The 22,020-nt window shown below is 42.9% G+C and overlaps 15 non-coding genes across 15 annotated transcripts; all 15 read left to right on the top strand.

Moving 5' to 3' along the window:
• Positions 1 to 162: 162 nt before the first annotated feature.
• On the top strand, positions 163 to 326 carry LOC135021547 (U1 spliceosomal RNA). Its single transcript, XR_010218780.1, has one exon. It is a non-coding gene; the product is annotated as a U1 spliceosomal RNA (small nuclear RNA).
• Positions 327 to 478: 152 nt separating this feature from the next.
• LOC135021454 (U1 spliceosomal RNA) lies at positions 479 to 641 on the top strand. Its single transcript, XR_010218705.1, has one exon. It is a non-coding gene; the product is annotated as a U1 spliceosomal RNA (small nuclear RNA).
• Positions 642 to 1,312: 671 nt separating this feature from the next.
• Positions 1,313 to 1,476, top strand: LOC135021668 (U1 spliceosomal RNA). The gene has a single exon (XR_010218890.1). It is a non-coding gene; the product is annotated as a U1 spliceosomal RNA (small nuclear RNA).
• A 152-nt stretch (positions 1,477 to 1,628) lies between these two features.
• LOC135021568 (U1 spliceosomal RNA) lies at positions 1,629 to 1,791 on the top strand. Its single transcript, XR_010218799.1, has one exon. It is a non-coding gene; the product is annotated as a U1 spliceosomal RNA (small nuclear RNA).
• Positions 1,792 to 2,465: 674 nt separating this feature from the next.
• LOC135021407 (U1 spliceosomal RNA) lies at positions 2,466 to 2,628 on the top strand. The gene has a single exon (XR_010218659.1). It is a non-coding gene; the product is annotated as a U1 spliceosomal RNA (small nuclear RNA).
• Positions 2,629 to 3,600: 972 nt separating this feature from the next.
• LOC135021444 (U1 spliceosomal RNA) lies at positions 3,601 to 3,764 on the top strand. The gene has a single exon (XR_010218695.1). It is a non-coding gene; the product is annotated as a U1 spliceosomal RNA (small nuclear RNA).
• A 152-nt stretch (positions 3,765 to 3,916) lies between these two features.
• LOC135021461 (U1 spliceosomal RNA) lies at positions 3,917 to 4,079 on the top strand. Its single transcript, XR_010218712.1, has one exon. It is a non-coding gene; the product is annotated as a U1 spliceosomal RNA (small nuclear RNA).
• A 670-nt stretch (positions 4,080 to 4,749) lies between these two features.
• On the top strand, positions 4,750 to 4,914 carry LOC135021491 (U1 spliceosomal RNA). Its single transcript, XR_010218740.1, has one exon. It is a non-coding gene; the product is annotated as a U1 spliceosomal RNA (small nuclear RNA).
• A 149-nt stretch (positions 4,915 to 5,063) lies between these two features.
• LOC135021485 (U1 spliceosomal RNA) lies at positions 5,064 to 5,226 on the top strand. Its single transcript, XR_010218734.1, has one exon. It is a non-coding gene; the product is annotated as a U1 spliceosomal RNA (small nuclear RNA).
• Positions 5,227 to 5,900: 674 nt separating this feature from the next.
• On the top strand, positions 5,901 to 6,064 carry LOC135021427 (U1 spliceosomal RNA). Its single transcript, XR_010218678.1, has one exon. It is a non-coding gene; the product is annotated as a U1 spliceosomal RNA (small nuclear RNA).
• A 152-nt stretch (positions 6,065 to 6,216) lies between these two features.
• Positions 6,217 to 6,379, top strand: LOC135021489 (U1 spliceosomal RNA). The gene has a single exon (XR_010218738.1). It is a non-coding gene; the product is annotated as a U1 spliceosomal RNA (small nuclear RNA).
• A 674-nt stretch (positions 6,380 to 7,053) lies between these two features.
• Positions 7,054 to 7,217, top strand: LOC135021428 (U1 spliceosomal RNA). The gene has a single exon (XR_010218679.1). It is a non-coding gene; the product is annotated as a U1 spliceosomal RNA (small nuclear RNA).
• A 152-nt stretch (positions 7,218 to 7,369) lies between these two features.
• On the top strand, positions 7,370 to 7,532 carry LOC135021472 (U1 spliceosomal RNA). The gene has a single exon (XR_010218722.1). It is a non-coding gene; the product is annotated as a U1 spliceosomal RNA (small nuclear RNA).
• Positions 7,533 to 8,206: 674 nt separating this feature from the next.
• On the top strand, positions 8,207 to 8,370 carry LOC135021451 (U1 spliceosomal RNA). The gene has a single exon (XR_010218702.1). It is a non-coding gene; the product is annotated as a U1 spliceosomal RNA (small nuclear RNA).
• Positions 8,371 to 8,522: 152 nt separating this feature from the next.
• On the top strand, positions 8,523 to 8,685 carry LOC135021556 (U1 spliceosomal RNA). Its single transcript, XR_010218787.1, has one exon. It is a non-coding gene; the product is annotated as a U1 spliceosomal RNA (small nuclear RNA).
• The last annotated feature ends 13,335 nt before the right edge of the window (positions 8,686 to 22,020 follow it).

Genomic DNA, 22,020 nt, shown 5'->3' on the forward strand with positions numbered 1-22,020 from the left:
TTATTAGGCAGCCTTCTGCCCTCCCATGTTCATCTGAAAATATGTGTTCTCCCTGCAGTTGTTGTCCCCAGATGAGAGTTCCCTTGTGCTGCCTCAGTTGAATCTCCTTTACTTGACAGAGATGTGCCTGAGCAGCGGCCCTCCCCAGCCCTATCCCAAATCATACTTATTTTGCATAGGAGATACCATGGTCATGAAGATTGTTCTCCCAGGGTGAGGTTCATTCATTGCATTCTGGGTATGCTGACCCCTGTGATTTCCCCAAATGTGGGAAACTCGACTGCATTATTTGTGGTAGTGGGGGACTGTGTTTGTGCTTTCCTCTGGTCAGCTCTGGTAAAAGTCAGATTTATTTGTCTCAGATCTTCCTCTAGCCTTGTTCTTCTTTCGAGAGTTCCCTTGTGCTGCCTCAGTTGAATCTCCTTCACTTGACAGGGGGGTACCCGAGCAGCGACCCTCCCCAGCTCTAGCCCAACTTCTACTTACCTGGCAGGTGAGATACTATGATCATGTAGGTGCTTCTCCCAGGGCAAGGCTCACCCATTGCACTCTGGGTGTGCTGCTCCTGCGATTTCCCCAAATGTGGGAAACTTGACTGCATAATTTGTGTTTCCCCTGGTCTGCTCTCGTATAATTCAGATCTCTTTGTCTCAGGTCTCTCTCCAGCCTAGTTTGCTGTCTGTTTCAACTTCTCTTTTCTTGAGCCGCTCCCTTCTATGCCCTTGCGCACTATCCTGACTTCTCCCGTCTGCTTACTTTGTGCCTTCCAATGCACAATGCAAACTACAGGTAGTGCTGCAGGGCCCACACCCTTTTACTTGCCGTTCAGAGCAGCTCTGGAGCTGTTACAGTGCCCAGCTGCTGCAAGAAATCAGCTTGAATGCTTCAGGGGCTGGGGCATAGCCAACATGAGCCCCACACCGAAGGAGGGTGGAGGTGTTTAATGCGAACTAGGGGTCATCCAAGCGCCGCAAAAGGCCGCCATGCCCTGCACGCCCCTTTTCTCTTTTCATATGCAGACGAGGGTTGAAGCCAACTTTGACCCACTGCTTGGATGACATCACCATATGCAAATCCATCTGCTGCAGGCCTTCCCCCAGGAATGCTTGTACTAGTTGTTGCATTTGGTTTGTTGTTTGGGGGTGCTTCAGTATTAGGCTGCCTTCTGCCCTCCCATGTTTATCTGAAAATATGTGTTCTCCCTGCATTTGTTGTCCCCAGATGAGAGTTCCCTTGTGCTGCCTCAGTTGAATCTCCTTTACTTGACAGAGATGTGCCTGAGCAGCGGCCCTCCCCAGCCCTATCCCAAATCATACTTATTTTGCATAGGCGATACCATGGTCATGAAGATTGTTCTCCCAGGGTGAGGTTCATTCATTGCATTCTGGGTATGCTGACCCCTGTGATTTCCCCAAATGTGGGAAACTCAACTGCATTATTTGTGGTAGTGGGGGACTGTGTTTGTGCTTTCCTCTGGACAGCTCTGGTAAAAGTCAGATTTATTTGTCTCAGATCTTCCTCTAGCCTTGTTCTTCTTTCGAGAGTTCCCTTGTGCTGCCTCAGTTGGATCTCTTTCACTTGACAGGGGGGTGCCCGAGCAGCGACCCTCCCCAGCTCTAGCCCAACTCCTACTTACTTGCCAGGTGAGATACTATGATCATGAAGGTGCTTCTCCCAGGGCAAGGCTCACCCATTGCACTCTGGGTGTGGTGCCCCTGCGATTTCCCCAAATGTGGGAAGCTTGACTGCATAATTTGTGTTTCCCCTGGTCGGCTCTCGTATAATTCAGATCTCTTTGTCTCAGGTCTCTCTCCAGCCTAGTTTGCTGTCTGTTTCCACTTCTTTTTTCATGAGCCCCTCCCTTTTATACCCTTGTGCACTATCCTGACTTCTCCTCCTGTCTGCTTACTTTGTGCCTTCCAATGCACAATGCAAACTACAGGTAGTGCTGTAGGGCCCACACCCTTTTACTTGCCGTACAGAGCAGCTCTGGAGCTGTTACAGTGCCCAGCTACTGCAAGAAATCAGCTTGAATGCTTCAGGGGCTGGGGCACAGCCAACATGAGCCCCACACCGAAGGAGGGTGGAGGTGTTTAATGTGAACTAGGGGTCATCCAAGCGCCGCAAAAGGCCGCCATGCCCTGCACGCCCCTTTTCTCTTTTCATATGCAGACGAGGGTTGAAGCCAACTTTGACCCACTGCTTGGATGACATCACCGTATGCAAATCCATCTGCTGCAGGCCTTCCCCCAGGAATGCTTGCACTAGTTGTTGCATTTGGTTTGTTGTTTGGGGGTGCTTCAGTATTAGGCAGCCTTCTGCCCTCCCATGTTCATCTGAAAATATGTGTTCTCCCTGCAGTTGTTGTCCCCAGATGAGAGTTCCCTTGTGCTGCCTCAGTGGAATCTCCTTTACTTGACAGAGATGTGCCTGAGCAGCGGCCCTCCCCAGCCCTATCCCAAATCATACTTATTTTGCATAGGAGATACCATGGTCATGAAGATTGTTCTCCCAGGGTGAGGTTCATTCATTGCATTCTGGGTATGCTGACCCCTGTGATTTCCAAAATGTGGGAAACTCGACTGCATTATTTGTGGTAGTGGGGGACTGTGTTTGTGCTTTCCTCTGGTCAGCTCTGGTAAAAGTCAGATTTATTTGTCTCAGATCTTCCTCTAGCCTTGTTCTTCTTTCGAGAGTTTCCTTGTGCTGCCTCAGTTGGATCTCTTTCACTTGACAGAGGGGTGCCCGAGCAGCGACCCTCCCCAGCTCTAGCCCAACTCCTACTTACCTGCCAGGTGAGATACTATGATCATGAAGGTGCTTCTCCCAGGGCAAGGCTCACCCATTGCACTCTGATTTCCCCAAATGTGGGAAGCTTGACTGCATAATTTGTGTTTCCCCTGGTCGGCTCTCGTATAATTCAGATCTCTTTGTCTCAGGTCTCTCTCCAGCCTAGTTTGCTGTCTGTTTCCACTTCTTTTTTCATGAGCCCCTCCCTTTTATACCCTTGTGCACTATCCTGACTTCTCCTCCTGTCTGCTTACTTTGTGCCTTCCAATGCACAATGCAAACTACAGGTAGTGCTGCAGGGCCCACACCCTTTTACTTGCCGTACAGAGCAGCTCTGGAGCTGTTACAGTGCCCAGCTGCTGCAAGAAATCAGCTTGAATGCTTCAGGGGCTGGGGCATAGCCAACATGAGCCCCACACCGAAGGAGGGTGGAGGTGTTTAATGCGAACTAGGGGTCATCCAAGCGCCGCAAAAGGCCGCCATGCCCTGCACGCCCCTTTTCTCTTTTCATATGCAGACGAGGGTTGAAGCCAACTTTGACCCACTGCTTGGATGACATCACCGTATGCAAATCCATCTGCTGCAGGCCTTCCCCCAGGAATGCTTGCACTAGTTGTTGCATTTGGTTTGTTGTTTGGGGGTGCTTCAGTATTAGGCAGCCTTCTGCCCTCCCATGTTCATCTGAAAATATGTGTTCTCCCTGCAGTTGTTGTCCCCAGATGAGAGTTCCCTTGTGCTGCCTCAGTTGAATCTCCTTTACTTGACAGAGATGTGCCTGAGCAGCGGCCCTCCCCAGCCCTATCCCAAATCATGCTTATTTTGCATAGGAGATACCATGGTCATGAAGATTGTTCTCCCACGGTGAGGTTCATTCATTGCATTCTGGGTATGCTGACCCCTGTGATTTCCCCAAATGTGGGAAACTCGACTGCTTTATTTGTGGTAGTGGGGGACTGTGTTTGTGCTTTCCTCTGGTCAGCTCTGGTAAAAGTCAGATTTCTTTGTCTCAGATCTTCCTTTAGCCTTGTTCTTCTTTCGAGAGTTCCCTTGTGCTGCCTCAGTTGGATCTCCTTCACTTGACAGGGGGGTACCCGAGCAGCGACCCTCCCCAGCTCTAGCCCAACTTCTACTTACCTGGCAGGTGAGATACTATGATCATGTAGGTGCTTCTCCCAGGGCAAGGCTCACCCATTGCACTCTGGGTGTGCTGCTCCTGCGATTTCCCCAAATGTGGGAAACTTGACTGCATAATTTGTGTTTCCCCTGGTCGGCTCTCGTATAATTCAGATCTCTTTGTCTCAGGTCTCTCTCCAGCCTAGTTTGCTGTCTGTTTCAACTTCTCTTTTCTTGAGCCGCTCCCTTCTATGCCCTTGCGCACTATCCTGACTTCTCCCGTCTGCTTACTTTGTGCCTTCCAATGCACAATGCAAACTACAGGTAGTGCTGCAGGGCCCACACCCTTTTACTTGCCGTTCAGAGCAGCTCTGGAGCTGTTGCAGTGCCCAGCTGCTGCAATAAATCAGCTTGAATGCTTCAGGGGATGGGGCATGGCCAACATGAGCCCCACACCAAAGGAGGGTGGGGTGTTTAATGCGAACTAGGGGTCATCCAAGCACCGCAAAAGGCCGCCATGCCCTGCACGCCCCTTTTCTCTTTTCATATGCAGATGAGGGTTGAAGCCAACTTTGACCCACTGCTTGGATGACATCACCGTATGCAAATCCGTCTTCTGCAGAACTTCCCCCAGGAATGCTTGCACTAGTTGTTGCATTTGGTTTGTTGTTTGGGGGTGCTTCAGTATTAGGCAGCCTTCTGCCCTCCCATGTTCATCTGAAAATATGTGTTCTCCCTGCAGTTGTTGTCCCCAGATGAGAGTTCCCTTGTGCTGCCTCAGTTGAATCTCCTTTACTTGACAGAGATGTGCATGAGCAGCGGCCCTCCCCAGCCCTATCCCAAATCATACTTATTTTGCATAGGAGATACCATGGTCATGAAGATTACTCTCCCAGGGTGAGGTTCATTCATTGCATTCTGGGTATGCTGACCCCTGTGATTTCCCCAAATGTGGGAAACGCGACTGCTTTATTTGTTGGTAGTGGGGGACTGTGTTTGTGTTTTCCTCTGATCTCTGGTAAAAGTCAGATTTCTTTGTTTCAGATCTTCCTCTAGCCTTGTTCTTCTTTCGAGAGTTTCCTTGTGCTGCCTCAGTTGGATCTCCTTCACTTGACAGGGGGGTGCCCGAGCAGCGACCCTCCCCAGCTCTAGCCCAACTCCTACTTACCTGCCAGGTGAGATACTATGATCATGAAGGTGCTTCTCCCAGGGCAAGGCTCACCCATTGCACTCTGGGTGTGCTGCCCCTGCGATTTCCCCAAATGTGGGAAACTTGACTGCATAATTTGTGTTTCCCCTGGTCAGGTCTCGTATAATTCAGATCTCTTTGTCTCTGGTCTCTCTCCAGCCTAGTTTGCTGTCTGTTTCCACTTCTCTTTTCTTGAGCCGCTCCCTTCTATGCCCTTGCGCACTATCCTGACTTCTCCTCCTTTCTGCTTACTTTGTGCCTTCCAACGCACAATGCGAACTACAGGTAGTGCTGCAGGGCCCACACCCTTTTACTTGCCTTACAGAGCAGCTCTGGAGCTGTTACAGTGCCCAGCTGCTGCAAGAAATCAGCTTGAATGCTTCAGGGGCTGGGGCATAGCCAACATGAGCCCTACACCGAAGGAGGGTGGAGGTGTTTAATGCAAACTAGGGGTCAGCCAAGTGCCACAAAAGGCCACCATGCCCTGCACGCCCCTTTTCTCTTTTCATATGCAGACGAGGGTTGAAGCCAACTTTGACCCACTGCTTGGATGACATCACCATATGCAAATCTATCTGCTGCAGGCCTTCCCCCAGGAATGCTTGCACTAGTTGTTGCATTTGGTTTGTTGTTTGGGGGTGCTTCAGTATTAGGCAGCCTTCTGCCCTCCCATGTTCATCTGAAAATATGTGTTCTCCCTGCAGTTGTTGTCCCCAGATGAGAGTTCCCTTGTGCTGCCTCAGTTGAATCTCCTTTACTTGACAGAGATGTGCCTGAGCAGCGGCCCTCCCCAGCCATATCCCAAATCATACTTATTTTGCATAGGAGATACCATTGTTATGAAGATTGTTCTCCCAGGGTGCGGTTCATTCATTGCACTCTGGGTATGCTGACCCCTGTGATTTCCCCAAATGTGGGAAACTCGACTGCATTATTTGTGGTAGTGGTGGACTGTGTTTGTGCTTTCCTCTGGTCAGCTCTGGTAAAAGTCAGATTTCTTTGTCTCAGATCTTCCTCTAGCCTTGTTCTTCTTTCGAGAGTTCCTTTGTGCTGCCTCAGTTGGATCTCCTTCACTTGACAGGGGGGTGCCCGAGCAGCGACCCTCCCCAGCTCTAGCCCAACTCCTACTTACCTGCCAGGTGAGATACTATGATCATGAAGGTGCTTCTCCCAGGGCAAGGCTCACCCATTGCACTCTGGGTGTGCTGCTCCTGCGATTTTCCCAAATGTGGGAAACTTGACTGCATAATTTGTGTTTCCCCTGGTCAGGTCTCGTATAATTCAGATCTCTTTGTCTCAGGTCTCTCTCCAGCCTAGTTTGCTGTCTGTTTCCACTTCTCTTTTCTTCAGCAGCTCCCTTCTATGCCCTTGCGCACTATCCTGACTTCTCCTCCTTTCTGCTTACTTTGTGCCTTCCAACGCACAATGCGAACTACAGGTAGTGCTGCAGGGCCCACAACCTTTTACTTGCCTTACAGAGCAGCTCTGGAGCTGTTACAGTGCCCAGCTGCTGCAAGAAATCAGCTTGAATGCTTCAGGGGCTGGGGCATAGCCAACATGAGCCCCACACCGAAGGAGGGTGGAGGTGTTTAATGCAAACTAGGGGTCAGCCAAGTGCCGCAAAAGGCCACCATGCCCTGCACGCCCCTTTTCTCTTTTCATATGCAGACGAGGGTTGAAGCCAACTTTGACCCACTGCTTGGATGACATCACCATATGCAAATCTATCTGCTGCAGGCCTTCCCCCAGGAATGCTTGCACTAGTTGTTGCATTTGGTTTGTTGTTTGGGGGTGCTTCAGTATTAGGCAGCCTTCTGCCCTCCCATGTTCATCTGAAAATATGTGTTCTCCCTGCAGTTGTTGTCCCCAGATGAGAGTTCCCTTGTGCTGCCTCAGTTGAATCTCCTTTACTTGACAGAGATGTGCCTGAGCAGCGGCCCTCCCCAGCCATATCCCAAATCATACTTATTTTGCATAGGAGATACCATTGTTATGAAGATTGTTCTCCCAGGGTGCGGTTCATTCATTGCACTCTGGGTATGCTGACCCCTGTGATTTCCCCAAATGTGGGAAACTCGACTGCATTATTTGTGGTAGTGGTGGACTGTGTTTGTGCTTTCCTCTGGTCAGCTCTGGTAAAAGTCAAATTTCTTTGTCTCAGATCTTCCTCTAGCCTTGTTCTTCTTTCGAGAGTTCCTTTGTGCTGCCTCAGTTGGATCTCCTTCACTTGACAGGGGGGTGTCCGAGCAGCGACCCTCCCCAGCTCTAGCCCAACTCCTACTTACCTGCCAGGTGAGATACTATGATCATGAAGGTGCTTCTCCCAGGGCAAGGCTCACCCATTGCACTCTGGGTGTGCTGCCCCTGCAATTTCCCCAAATGTGGGAAACTTGACTGCATAATTTGTGTTTCCCCTGGTCGGCTCTCGTATAATTCAGATCTCTTTGTCTCAGGTCTCTCTCCAGCCTAGTTTGCTGTCTGTTTCCACTTCTCTTTTCTTGAGCCCCTCCCTTCTATACCCTTGTGCACTATCCTGACTTCTCCTCCCGTCTGCTTACTTTGTGCCTTCCAATGCACAATGCAAACTACAGGTAGTGCTGCAGGGCCCACACCCTTTTACTTGCCTTACAGAGCAGCTCTGGAGCTGTTACAGTGCCCAGCTGCTGCAAGAAATCAGCTTGAATGCTTCATGGGATGGGGCATGGCCAACATGAGCCCCACACCAAAGGAGGGTGGGGGTGTTTAATGCGATCTAGGGGTCATCCAAGCAGCGCAAAAGGCCGCCATGCCCTGCACGCCCCTTTTCTCTTTTCATATGCAGATGAGGGTTGAAGCCAACTTTGACCCACTGCTTGGATAACATCACCATATGCAAATCCATCTGCTGCAGGCCTTCCCCCAGGAATGCTTGCACTAGTTGTTGCATTTGGTTTGTTGTTTGGGGGTGCTTCAGTATTAGGCAGCCTTCTGCCCTCCCATGTTCATCTGAAAATATGTGTTCTCCCTGCAGTTGTTGTCCCCAGATGAGAGTTCCCTTGTGCTGCCTCAGTTGAATTAACTTTACTTGACAGAGATGTGCCTGAGCAGCGGCCCTCCCCAGCCCTATCCCAAATCATACTTATTTTGCATAGGAGACACCATGGTCATGAAGATTGTTCACCCAGGGTGAGGTTCATTCATTGCATTCTGGGTATGCTGACCCCTGTGATTTCCCCAAATGTGGGAAACTCGCCTGCATTATTTGTGGTAGTGGGGGACTGTGTTTGTGTTTTCCGCTGGTCAGCTCTGGTAAAAGTCAGATTTCTTTGTCTCAGATCTTCCTCTAGCCTTGTTCTTCTTTCGAGAGTTCCATTGTGCTGCCTCAGTTGGATCTCCTTCACTTGACAGGGGGGTGCCCGAGCAGCGACCCTCCCCAGCTCTAGCCCAACTCCTACTTACCTGCCAGGTGAGATACTATGATCTTGAAGGTGCTTCTCCCAGGGCAAGGCTCACCCATTGCACTCTGGCTGTGCTGCCCCTGCGATTTCCCCAAATGTGGGAAACTTGACTGCATAATTTGTGTTTCCCCTGGTCGGCTCTCGTATAATTCAGATCTCTTTGTCTCTCTCCAGCCTAGTTTGCTGTCTGTTTCCACTTCTCTTTTCTTGAGCCGCTCCCTTCTATGCCCTTGCGCACTATCCTGACTTCTCCCGTCTGATTACTTTGTGCCTTCCAACGCACAATGCGAACTACAGGTAGTGCTGCAGGGCCCACACCCTTTTATTTGCCTTACAGAGCAGCTCTGGAGCTGTTACAGTGCCCAGCTGCTGCAAGAAATCAGCTTGAATGCTTCAGGGGCTGGGGCATAGTCAACATGAGCCCCACACCGAAGGAGGGTGGAGGTGTTTAATGCGAACTAGGGGTCATCCAAGCGCCGCAAAAGGCCGCCATGCCCTGCATAACCCTTTTCTCTTTTCATATGCAGATGAGGGTTCCAGCCAACTTTGGCCCACTGCTTGGATGACATCACCGTATGCAAATTCGTCTCCTGCAGACCTTCCCCCAGGAATGCTTGTACTAGTTATTGCATATGGTTTGATATTTGATGGTGCTTCAGTATTAGGCAGCCTTCCGCCCTCCCATGTTCATCTGAAAAGATGTGGTCTCCCTGCAGTTGTTGTCCCCAGACGAGAGTTCCCTTGTGCTTCCTCAGTTGAATCTCCTTAACTTGACGGGGGAGGGGCTGCCCGAGCAGCCACCCTCCCCAGCCCTATCCCAACTCATACTTATTTTGCATATGAGATCTCTATATCATGAAGATTGTTCTCACAGGGTGAGGTTCATCCATTATATTTTAAAATAGGAAGGTTCAAATTACATATTTGAATTGCATCTATGTGCTGGATTCAAATGTCCCCCCCCCCTTCCTTTCTCAATTGTGCCCGTCAGCAGCTATTCTAAGGTTGCTGCCAATGGGTGTGACACATTAATTTCTTCTGTGGGGTACACTGGACTCCACAAGGATTCACATTGGGGTGTAGAGTAGGATCTTGATCTGAGGCACCAACCGGCTCAAAGCTTTTGACTGTTCCCAAGATGCTCAGCGCATTCTCCTCTATAACCCCGCTTCCATGAACAGGGAGCTCAGTTTGTAGTTGTTGCCTTCAGTAGCAGGCCACTTAACAGGGGCCTGCCTCAAGCAGCCTATTCTTAGCTATTAATTTTGACAAGAAAAGAAGAACTTTTTTTATGAGAATCTACAAGGGCTGCAGCAGGCTAGGTCTAATAGACATCTTTACTGCAGCTTCATCACTCCCAGCGGCACTGTATACTCCCGTGCCCTGGTTGCTGGGTCACTGCAGCGGAGGCTCCGGTTTCTTCCTAAGGTCAGTCACACACAATGTAACACCCCGGTATAACAAGTGTGTAAACTATGTGGAACAGGTCAGGGATACCTTGATGGACTATTCCTCCTTCAGCAGCAGCTCTTCTCTATTCCTGGCAGAGAGGCAAGGTTTCCCCAGACACAAAGAAAGGCAGGCAGGGCTTTGTATGAAAGAATAAATGGTTTACCACATAACTCAGAAAAGGAACTGATTACAGTAGGGAAGGGAAAGATTTGATTCAAGCAACTTAAACACAGACACCATATACACTTTAAGTCATTACACAAATGGTAATATAACTAAATCTGAGATTAATACTATGTTGCTTAGTAATAGAAATCAACTTATGCAGACAATATTTAAGTCCCAGATAACATTGGTGTCACTGCAGGGAGTCTCTATGTGCACGTTGGGGCCCGGTTATGTTGTTACATAGTTATATGCAGCTATTGTCTCCTTTAGCTGTGAACAAAATATTGTAGCTCTGTGTAGTAAAGATGATTGTTTAAAACAAACTGGAGCTGCTTCCCATGTAAATCGCTGCATAGGTATAGTAAATATAGGATAATGTCCTTTGCAGTGGAGTAGGTTTCAGTATAAATATGGATTTATCTCACCCAGTCAATAGATGTTTCTGAGGCAGTTTCCCCTCAGATGTAGGCCAGTCAGCATTGGTATAAAGGCTTTATACTCTCCTGTCTCTGACACTTGCTGTGCACTCTCTTGGCTGAGAGTGTCATGGCGTTCTTACTTGTTAATTGCTGCACTTCCACTGCTGTATTTTGCACTACTGCTTACTCTCTCATGCAATTTTCAGCTTATTTGTCTCCCCTCTCTCAGCTGCTCATCTCTGCGTAATGGCGTCGCCAGCTCTTTCCTCACCATGGCTCCAACTGACTTCTCAAACTGCTGTTCAATTTTCTTTTAAATAAACTTTATTTAAAATGGCACAGGCAACTACACTGTTGTCAAAAATGTCCTTGTTGTTATGGGATATCACACGTGCCCCCCCCCAAAACATGCGTGTCCTCACGCATTTTGGTTTTATCCCTATATAAACTTCTCACTATATCCAGTCACATTCATTAGTGAACACAGATTATGTCTGAAACATTAACATTTATCAACATTTTTAACATCAGTATCTGATAGGTATAATTCCTTTTGTGCTATAGTACATTAACACATGCTCCTGGAGCAATCGGTTGAAATCTGGACAGTATATGGTCTTGAAAAGTTTGTCTAGGAAACCTCAACCCCCCTGCCATGGATGAGTATTGAACTCTTTCTAAACTGTCTTTGGGACATGCTGTACAAAACTGCAGCTGACTATGGTGGTTTTCTGTTTTGCAAGCCCTAGTCTTCTTGCCTCCTTGTCGGTGACAAACCACCTTAGTCTGCTGTAAATACATTTTATGAGCCTCTTCCATTCCATCTTGGGATTCAGTATCACAGCTGGTTTGGGACAATGGATTCTGGAGAGAAAGAGGCAGCAAGGTTCTTCTTACAGAACAGGTTGGACAGTTTCGGCACCATCTCTTGATGTCTTCCCTCATTTCAACCCAAAAGAAATTTTTCCAGATGCTTGTTTCCATCCTTTTGCACCCAGGGTGACCTGACTTGTCGTGATATTCTTCAAGCACATAACAAGCACTTTGTCTTGGAATTACAAGTTGACTGATCCTATAATGAGTATTAGGATCCACACTACATCGAACCAACTGTCCTTTCTCTTCAAACAGCCTTTCTCGCTGTCTCAACAACTTCAGGAGTTCTGGCGAGGATTCTTGCCTTTGTCGCTTGGTCAGGTATTTCCCAATCTTCAGTAAGGCTTTGAGGTGTCTTATCATCTGACTTTTATCTTGCAGGTGGTCAAAACTGGTTCCTTGAATAGGTTGCTCACAGTTTCTAGAACTGGATGCTATATTATTCATGCCTAACATTGAAGCATTCTTTCGGATAATCTGGACACTGGAGATGGGCATTTCTATCATTATTTGGCTAGCCTTATTTTTTTCATGTTCCTCTCTTACAGATAATTCTGTTATCATTCTTCCCTTTTGTTTGGCTATCCCAGGTTGAAGGCCTTGTTTCTCCTGGAGCTTGTCAGTTTGAAACTCTCCTTGGAGTGCTGCTACGAGCTCCTCACAGCAGTTCCGCAACACATTCATGCCCACTATCACTGGAGGCAATCCATCATCTTGGGCAGTGGTGATGATGAAGCCTTGCTGTGGTAGCACTGTTCGTCCGATTTGAATTTCAGCTTCCGAGTATCCTTTGCAAGGGATGCAGTGCCCATTGCTTGCAATCGGGTTTATCAATGTGGAAGTTGACGGAAACATCTGTTCCTCAGTCCAATGCTGCTCAAACTGTGTTGCTTGTATTGTGGTCACTTGTGATCCAGTGTCTAAGAGAGCGGGCATTGAGACTCCATTGATGCAAACTTGAACCACCGGGCTTTGGCTAACATAACGGGTTAACCACATGAATTTGGAGTTTAAATGATCTGGCTGCTCAAATTCTCTCTTAATTTGTCCGCTTCCTTCACAGCTTTGAAAAATGGGTCGCCTTTGGGAGGCAAAGTGGTTGGAAAAAAGTGTCTCCCTGTTTCTATGTAGGTCCCATTGGGAACTGTTCAGTGGTCTCCTCTCCTGGCACCATTCCATTTCTTCATGGAGCAGTGCCTGCTGTCTCTTCAGAATCTGCAGGTCTCTGCGCATCTCTGTCACACCACGTGTCAGTTCAGCCAGCAGACTTCGTAACTCACTAGAAGAGTCAAATATGCATGTCTTTGAACATGGCACTGTCACTCCTTTTACTGTAGGTGGGTAAGTAGCTCCTTTAAAACTTGACTCCTGGGCATCAGAATTCTCTTGATACCGTGGCATCTCTGGAATAGACTCTTGTGGAACAGCCCCTGAAGTAAGACTGGAGCCTAGAACTTTAATCGCAGCCTCTTTAAAATCCAGGAATGTGCTTCCAGGCTTCTGCAATCTCAATAGTCGCAGCTGAGTTTTACAAATTCGCCCCTTGCACCTTCAGTGAACTGGTCCAATAACATTTTCTCTTTGTCATGCACTTGCTCAGGGTCTGCTTGCTGAACATCTCTGAGTGCTTCCTGCAAGCTGAGGGCATAGCCCCGTAGTGACTCTCCTGGTTGTTGCTTTCGAGCAAAGAAGTGCATTTTAAGTTCTGACACTGTCCTTGTGTCAAATGTGGTAGCAAGCCTGTTGAGGATCTGGTCCACAGTCTTCTTCTCTTCAGTAGGCCAGGAAGTAACCTCTCTAAGTGCAAGCCCTTTCAACTGTCCCATCAAGATCTCCACCTTTTGCTGCTCTTTCAGCGGGTACAGACGAAACAAAGACTGCAGTAGTATCCTCATCAGTTTATTTTTGTCAATTACCATTTTAATAATCGGGTAAAGAAAATTAAGTGGATTTTTGAAAGAAAACAATACTGTCAATATACTATTAAAACAAATTAAAATGGTAAAAGTTATTGTACTTTAAGTAAAAATAAAAGAGCAAAAATATCAATCCCAGTTTTGGATTACTTTAATTAACAAAAAAAAAATGCATATAGCAGAGGATAGTTTCAATCTGCCTACCTCTGGGCTATGGACCCAGCATGCTTCCATTACAGTACTCTGCTGCACATGTAATTGCAAGAGATCCTGAAGCACTCACTCATCATGGGAAAGTACCAATGTGTTTCTTCATTGGTTGATGGAAGAAACATCTTACAAAAACTCTCCAGATTATTGACTATTTAAAGTTTTTCTTGGAAACGTTCTAGATGAATGCTTATCAGCCTTTGTCAGTATGTACTTTTGCAAAGTGTCGCTGTGGCGCAATCAGTTAGTGTGTACGGCTATTAACCAAAAGGTTGGTGGTTCAATCCCACCCAGGGACGTAATTGACCTTGTTATCAGATTTTGGTGATCTTTAAGTAGACAAGTCAAAATTGCAAACCCCCTCTTATGGTGTAGGGTACCTGGCCTTCTCTGATGTAATCAGAGTTAGATTTAATTAAGTGATTTTATAAAAAAAACAGCTAGGAAGCACAATTTAGCAGTGGGTTGCAGAGAAAAAGAAAAATGCTGGCAGAAAAATCCAATTGAGTGATTAAACAGCTCTTCATTTTCTGGCTTTATTTTTATGATAACAAATTTGTTCTCTGAAAAGTGTCCACAAAGCCAAGTATCTGATTAACATCTTTGTAGGGATGGTTTTTCACCTATTACTAAATTAAACTTGCTTCATTGGAAAGGCAGCAAGATGTATCCTCATTTCAATATCTACGGAAATAATACAGGTTGACACCATGAAACATTAACGCCACTGCATCTTTGCTGTTTTCTCATGTGGAAGTCTGTTTAATGTGAAAACAAGGTGATCTCTAATTAGCACACAGGTAAGGAATTAAGAAAATCTTTATTTAAGGGTGAAGATGTTTCTCACAAAATCGTTGCCCCAATGCATCATTGAAATCCAAGCTGGAAAGATGATTTTAATATATTACTTGAACATTTTATATTGCTCTTCTGGTGATAATGTAGTTTGTTTTTGTCAATTACCATTTTAATAATCGGGTAAAGAAAATTAAGTGGATTTTTGAAAGAAAACAATACTGTCAATATACTATTAAAACAAATTAAAATGGTAAAAGTTATTGTACTTTAAGTAAAAATAAAAGAGCAAAAATATCAATCCCAGTTTTGGATTACTTTAATTAACAAAAAAAAAAATGCATATAGCAGAGGATAGTTTCAATCTGCCTACCTCTGGGTTATGGACCCAGCATGCTTCCATTACAGTACTCTGCTGCACATGTAAGTGCAAGAGATCCTGAAGCACTCACTCATCATGGGAAAGTACCAATGTGTTTCTTCATTGGTTGATGGAAGAAACATCTTACAAAAACTCTCCACATTATTGACTTTTTAAAATGTTTCTAGGAATCGTTCTAGATGAATGCTTATTAGCCTTTGTCAGTATGGACTTTTGCAAAGTGTTGCTGTGGTGCAATCAGTTACTGCGTAAGGCTATTAACCAAAAGGTTGGTGGTTCAATCCCACCCAGGGACGTAATTGACCTTGTTATCAGATTTTGGTGATCTTTATGTAGACAAGTCAAAATTTCGAAAACCCCTGTTATGGTGTAGGGTACCTGGCCTTCTCTGATGTAATCAGAGTTAGATTTGATTCAGTGATTTTATAAAAACAGCTAGGAAGCACAATTTAGCAGTGGGTTGCAGAGAAAAAGAAATATGCTGGCAAAAAAATCCAATTGAGTGATTAAATAGCTCTTCATTTTCTGGCTTTATTTTTATGCTAACAAATTTGTTCTCTGAAAAGTGTCCACAAAGCCAAGTATCTGATTAACATCTTTGTAGGGATGGTTTTTCACCTATTACTAAATTAAACTTGCTTCATTGGAAAGGCAGCAAGGTGCATCCTCATTTCAATATCTACTGAAATAATACAGGTTGACACCAGGAAACATTAACGCCACTGCATCCTTGCTGCTTTCTCATGTGGAAGTCTGTTTAATGTGAAAACAAGGTGATATCTAATTAGCACACAGGTAAGGAATTAAGAAAATCTTTATTTAAGGGTGAAGATGTTTCTCACAAAATCGTTGCCCCAATGCATCATTGAAATTCAAGCTGGAAAGATGATTTTAATATATCATTTGTACATTTTGTATTGCTCTTCTGGTGACAATGTAGTTTGTTTTTGTCAATTACCATTTTAATAATCGGGTAAAGAAAATTAATTGGATTTTTGAAAGAAAACAATACTGTCAATATACTATTAAAACAAATTAAAATGGTAAAAGTTATTGTACTTTAAGTAAAAATAAAAGAGCAAAAATATCAATCCCAGTTTTGGATTACTTTAATTAACAAAAAAAAATGCATATAGCAGAGGATAGTTTCAATCTGCCTACCTCTTGGTTATGGACCCAGCATGCTTCCATTACAGTACTCTGCTGCACATGTAAGTGCAAGAGATCCTGAAGCACTCACTCATCATGGGAAAGTACCAATGTGTTTCTTCATTGGTTGATGGAAGAAACATCTTACAAAAACTCTCCACATTATTGACTTTTTAAAATGTTTCTAGGAATCGTTCTAGATGAATGCTTATTAGCCTTTGTCAGTATGGACTTTTGCAAAGTGTTGCTGTGGCGCAATCAGTTACTGTGTAAGGCTAATAACCAAAAGGTTGGTGGTTCAATCCCACCCAGGGACGTAATTGACCTTGTTATCAGATTTTGGTGATCTTTATGTAGACAAGTCAAAATTTCAAACCCCCTCTTATGGTGTAGGGTACCTGGCCTTCTCTGATGTAATCAGAGTTAGATTTGATTCAGTGATTTTATAAAAACAGCTAGGAAGCACAATTTAGCAGTGGGTTGCAGAGAAAAAGAAATATGCTGGCAAAAAAATCCAATTGAGTGATTAAACAGCTCTTCATTTTCTGGCTTTATTTTTATGCTAACAAATTTGTTCTCTGAAAAGTGTCCACAAAGCCAAGTTTCTGATTAACACCTTTGTAGGGATGGTTTTTCACCTATTACTAAATTAAACTTGCTTCATTGGAAAGGCTGCAAGATGCATCCTCATTTGAATATCTACTGAAATAATACAGGTTGACACCAGGAAACATTAACGCCACTGCATCCTTGCTGCTTTCTCATGTGGAAGTCTGTTTAATGTGAAAACAAGGTGATATCTAATTAGCACACAGGTAAGGAATTAAGAAAATCTTTATTTAAGGGTGAAGATGTTTCTCACAAAATCGTTGCCCCAATGCATCATTGAAATTCAAGCTGGAAATATTATTTTAATATATCACTTGTACATTTTGTATTGCTCTTCTGGTGACAATGTAGTTTGTTTTTGTCAATTACCATTTTAATAATCGGGTAAAGAAAATTAAGTGGATTTTTGAAAGAAAACAATACTGTCAATATACTATTAAAACAAATTAAAATGGTAAAAGTTATTGTACTTTAAGTAAAAATAAAAGAGCAAAAATATCAATCCCAGTTTTGGATTACTTTAATTAACAAAAAAAAACGCATATAGCAGAGGATAGTTTCAATCTGCCTACCTCTGGGCTATGGACCCAGCATGCTTCCATTCCAGTACTCTGCTGCACATGTAATTGCAAGAGATCCTGAAGTACTCACTCATCATGGGAAAGTACCAATGTGTTTCTTCATTGGTTGATGGAAGAAACATCTTACAAAAACTCTCCAGATTATTGACTACTTAAAGTTTTTCTAGGAAACGTTCTAGATGAATGCTTATTAGCCTTTGTCAGTATGTACTTTTGCAAAGTGTCGCTGTGGCGCAATCAGTTAGTGTGTACGGCTATTAACCAAAAGGTTGGTAGTTCAATCCCACCCAGGGATGTAATTGACCTTGTTATCAGATTTTGGTGATCTTTAAGTAGACAAGTCAAAATTTCAAAAACCCCTGTTATGGTATTGGGTACCTGGCCTTCTCTGATGTAATCAGAGTTAGATTTGATTCAGTGATTTTATAAAAACAGCTAGGAAGCACAATTTAGCAGTGGTTTGCAGAGAAAAAGAAATATGCTGGCAAAAAAAATCCAATTGAGTGATTTAACAGCTCTTCATTTTCTGGCTTTATTTTTATGCTAACAAATTTGTTCTCTGAAAAGTGTCCACAAAGCCAAGTATCTGATTAACATCTTTGTAGGGATGGTTTTTCACCTATTACTAAATTAAACTTGCTTCATTGGAAAGGCAGCAAGATGCATCCTCATTTCAATATCTACTGAAATAATACAGGTTGACACCAGGAAACATTAACGCCACTGCATCCTTGCTGCTTTCTCATGTGGAAGTCTGTTTAATGTGAAAACAAGGTGATATCTAATTAGCACACAGGTAAGGAATTAAGAAAATCTTTATTTAAGGGTGAAGATGTTTCTCACAAAATCGTTGCCCCAATGCATCATTGAAATTCAAGCTGGAAAGATGATTTTAATATATCACTTGTACATTTTGTATTGCTCTTCTGGTGACAATGTAGTTTGTTTTTGTCAATTACCATTTTAATAATAGGGTAAAGAAAATTAAGTGGATTTTTGAAAGAAAACAATACTGTCAATATACTATTAAAACAAATTAAAATGGTAAAAGTTATTGTACTTTAAGTAAAAATAAAAGAGCAAAAATATCAATCCCAGTTTTGGATTACTTTAATTAACAAAAAAAAATGCATATAGCAGAGGATAGTTTCAATCTGCCTACCTCTGGGTTAAGGGGCCCAGCATGCTTCCATTGCAGTACTCTGCTGCACATGTAAGTGCAAGAGAACCTGAAGCACTCACTCATCATGGGAAAGTACCAATGCGTTTCTTCATTGGTTGATGGAAGAAACATCTTACAAAAACTCTCCAGATTATTGACTTTTTAAAGTTTTCTAGGAAACGTTCTAGATGAATGCTTATTAGCCTTTGTCAGTATGTACTTTTGCAAAGTGTCTCTGTGGTGCAATCGGTTAGTGTGTTTGGTTATTAACCAAAGGGTTGGTGGTTCAATCCCACCCAGGGATGTTATTGACCTTGTCATCAGATTTTGGTGATCTTTAAGTAGACAAGTCAAAATTTCAAACCCCCTCTTATGGTGTAGGGTACCTGGCCTACTCTGATGTAATCAGAGTTAGATTTGATTAAGTGATTTTATAAAAAAACAGCTAGGAAGCACAATTTAGCAGTGGTTTGCAGAGAAAATGAAATATGCTGGCAGAAAAATCCAATTGAGTGATTAAACAGCTCTTCATTTTCTGGCTTTATTTTTATGCTAACTAATTTGTTCTCTGAAAAGTGTCCACAAAGCCAAGTATCGGATTAACATCTTTGTAGGGATGGTTTTTCACCTATTACTAAATTAAACTTGCTTCATTGGAAAGGCAGCAAGATGCATCCTCATTTCAATATCTACTGAAATAATACAGGTTGACACCAGGAAACATTAACGCCACTGCATCCTTGCTGCTTTCTCATGTGGAAGTCTGTTTAATGTGAAAACAAGGTGATATCTAATTAGCACACAGGTAAGGAATTAAGAAAATCTTTATTTAAGGGTGAAGATGTTTCTCACAAAATCGTTGCCCCAATGCATCATTGAAATTCAAGCTGGAAAGATGATTTTAATATATCACTTGTACATTTTGTATTGCTCTTCTGGTGACAATGTAGTTTGTTTTTGTCAATTACCATTTTAATAATCGGGTAAAGAAAATTAATTGGATTTTTGAAAGAAAACAATACTGTCAATATACTATTAAAACAAATTAAAATGGTAAAAGTTATTGTACTTTAAGTAAAAATAAAAGAGCAAAAATATCAATCCCAGTTTTGGATTACTTTAATTAACAAAAAAAAATGCATATAGCAGAGGATAGTTTCAATCTGCCTACCTCTGGGTTATGGACCCAGCATGCTTCCATTACAGTACTCTGCTGCACATGTAAGTGCAAGAGATCCTGAAGCACTCACTCATCATGGGAAAGTACCAATGTGTTTCTTCATTGGTTGATGGAAGAAACATCTTACAAAAACTCTCCACATTATTGACTTTTTAAAATGTTTCTAGGAATCGTTCTAGATGAATGCTTATTAGCCTTTGTCAGTATGGACTTTTGCAAAGTGTTGCTGTGGCGCAATCAGTTACTGTGTAAGGCTATTAACCAAAAGGTTGGTGGTTCAATCCCACCCAGGGACGTAATTGACCTTGTTATCAGATTTTGGTGATCTTTATGTAGACAAGTCAAAATTTCAAACCCACTCTTATGGTGTAGGGTACCTGGCCTTCTCTGATGTAATCAGAGTTAGATTTGATTTAGTGATTTTATAAAAACAGCTAGGAAGCACAATTTAGCAGGGGGTTGCAGAGAAAAAGAAATATGCTGGCAAAAAAATCCAATTGAGTGATTAAACAGCTCTTCATTTTCTGGCTTTATTTTTATGCTAACAAATTTGTTCTCTGAAAAGTGTCCACAAAGCCAAGTTTCTGATTAACACCTTTGTAGGGATGGTTTTTCACCTATTACTAAATTAAACTTGCTTCATTGGAAAGGCAGCAAGATGCATCCTCATTTGAATATCTACTGAAATAATACAGGTTGACACCAGGAAACATTAACGCCACTGCATCCTTGCTGCTTTCTCATGTGGAAGTCTGTTTAATGTGAAAACAAGGTGATATCTAATTAGCACACAGGTAAGGAATTAAGAAAATCTTTATTTAAGGGTGAAGATGTTTCTCACAAAATCGTTGCCCCAATGCATCATTGAAATTCAAGCTGGAAAGATGATTTTAATATATCACTTGTACATTTTGTATTGCTCTTCTGGTGACAATGTAGTTTGTTTTTGTCAATTACCATTTTAATAATCGGGTAAAGAAAATTAAGTGGATTTTTGAAAGAAAACAATACTGTCAATATACTATTAAAACAAATGAAAATGGTAAAAGTTATTGTACTTTAAGTAAAAATAAAAGAGCAAAAATATCAATCCCAGTTTTGGATTACTTTAATTAACAAAAAAAAACGCATATAGCAGAGGATAGTTTCAATCTGCCTACCTCTGGGCTATGGACCCAGCATGCTTCCATTACAGTACTCTGCTGCACATGTAATTGCAAGAGATCCTGAAGTACTCACTCATCATGGGAAAGTACCAATGTGTTTCTTCATTGGTTGATGGAAGAAACATCTTACAAAAACTCTCCAGATTATTGACTACTTAAAGTTTTTCTAGGAAACGTTCTAGATGAATGCTTATTAGCCTTTGTCAGTATGTACTTTTGCAAAGTGTCGCTGTGGCGCAATCAGTTAGTGTGTACGGCTATTAACCAAAAGGTTGGTGGTTCAATCCCACCCAGGGATGTAATTGACCTTGTTATCAGATTTTGGTGATCTTTAAGTAGACAAGTCAAAATTTCAAAAACCTCTGTTATGGTGTAGGGTACCTGGCCTTCTCTGATGTAATCAGAGTTAGATTTTATTCAGTGATTTTATAAAAACAGCTAGGAAGCACAATTTAGCAGTGGTTTGCAGAGAAAAAGAAATATGCTGGCAAAAAAATCCAATTGAGTGATTAAACAGCTCTTCATTTTCTGGCTTTATTTTTATGCTAACAAATTTGTTCTATGAAAAGTGTCCACACAGCCAAGTATCTGATTAACATCTTTGTAGGGATGGTTTTTCACCTATTACTAAATTAAACTTGCTTCATTGGAAAGGCAGCAAGATGCATCCTCATTTCAATATCTACTGAAATAATACAGGTTGACACCAGGAAACATTAACGCCACTGCATCCTTGCTGCTTTCTCATGTGGAAGTCTGTTTAATGTGAAAACAAGGTGATATCTAATTAGCACACAGGTAAGGAATTAAGAAAATCTTTATTTAAGGGTGAAGATGTTTCTCACAAAATCGTTGCCCCAATGCATCATTGAAATTCAAGCTGGAAAGATGATTTTAATATATCACTTGTACATTTTGTATTGCTCTTCTGGTGACAATGTAGTTTGTTTTTGTCAATTACCATTTTAATAATAGGGTAAAGAAAATTAAGTGGATTTTTGAAAGAAAACAATACTGTCAATATACTATTAAAACAAATTAAAATGGTAAAAGTTATTGTACTTTAAGTAAAAATAAAAGAGCAAAAATATCAATCCCAGTTTTGGATTACTTTAACAAAAAAAAAATGCATATAGCAGAGGATAGTTTCAATCTGCCTACCTCTGGGTTAAGGGGCCCAGCATGCTTCCATTGCAGTACTCTGCTGCACATGTAAGTGCAAGAGATCCTGAAGCACTCACTCATCATGGGAAAGTACCAATGCGTTTCTTCATTGGTTGATGGAAGAAACATCTTACAAAAACTCTCCAGATTATTGACTTTTTAAAGTTTTCTAGGAAACGTTCTAGATGAATGCTTATTAGCCTTTGTCAGTATGTACTTTTGCAAAGTGTCTCTGTGGTGCAATCGGTTAGTGTGTTTGGTT

Source organism: Pseudophryne corroboree, unplaced genomic scaffold (assembly GCF_028390025.1).
Source record: "Pseudophryne corroboree isolate aPseCor3 unplaced genomic scaffold, aPseCor3.hap2 scaffold_370, whole genome shotgun sequence".
NCBI lineage: Eukaryota > Metazoa > Chordata > Amphibia > Anura > Myobatrachidae > Pseudophryne > Pseudophryne corroboree.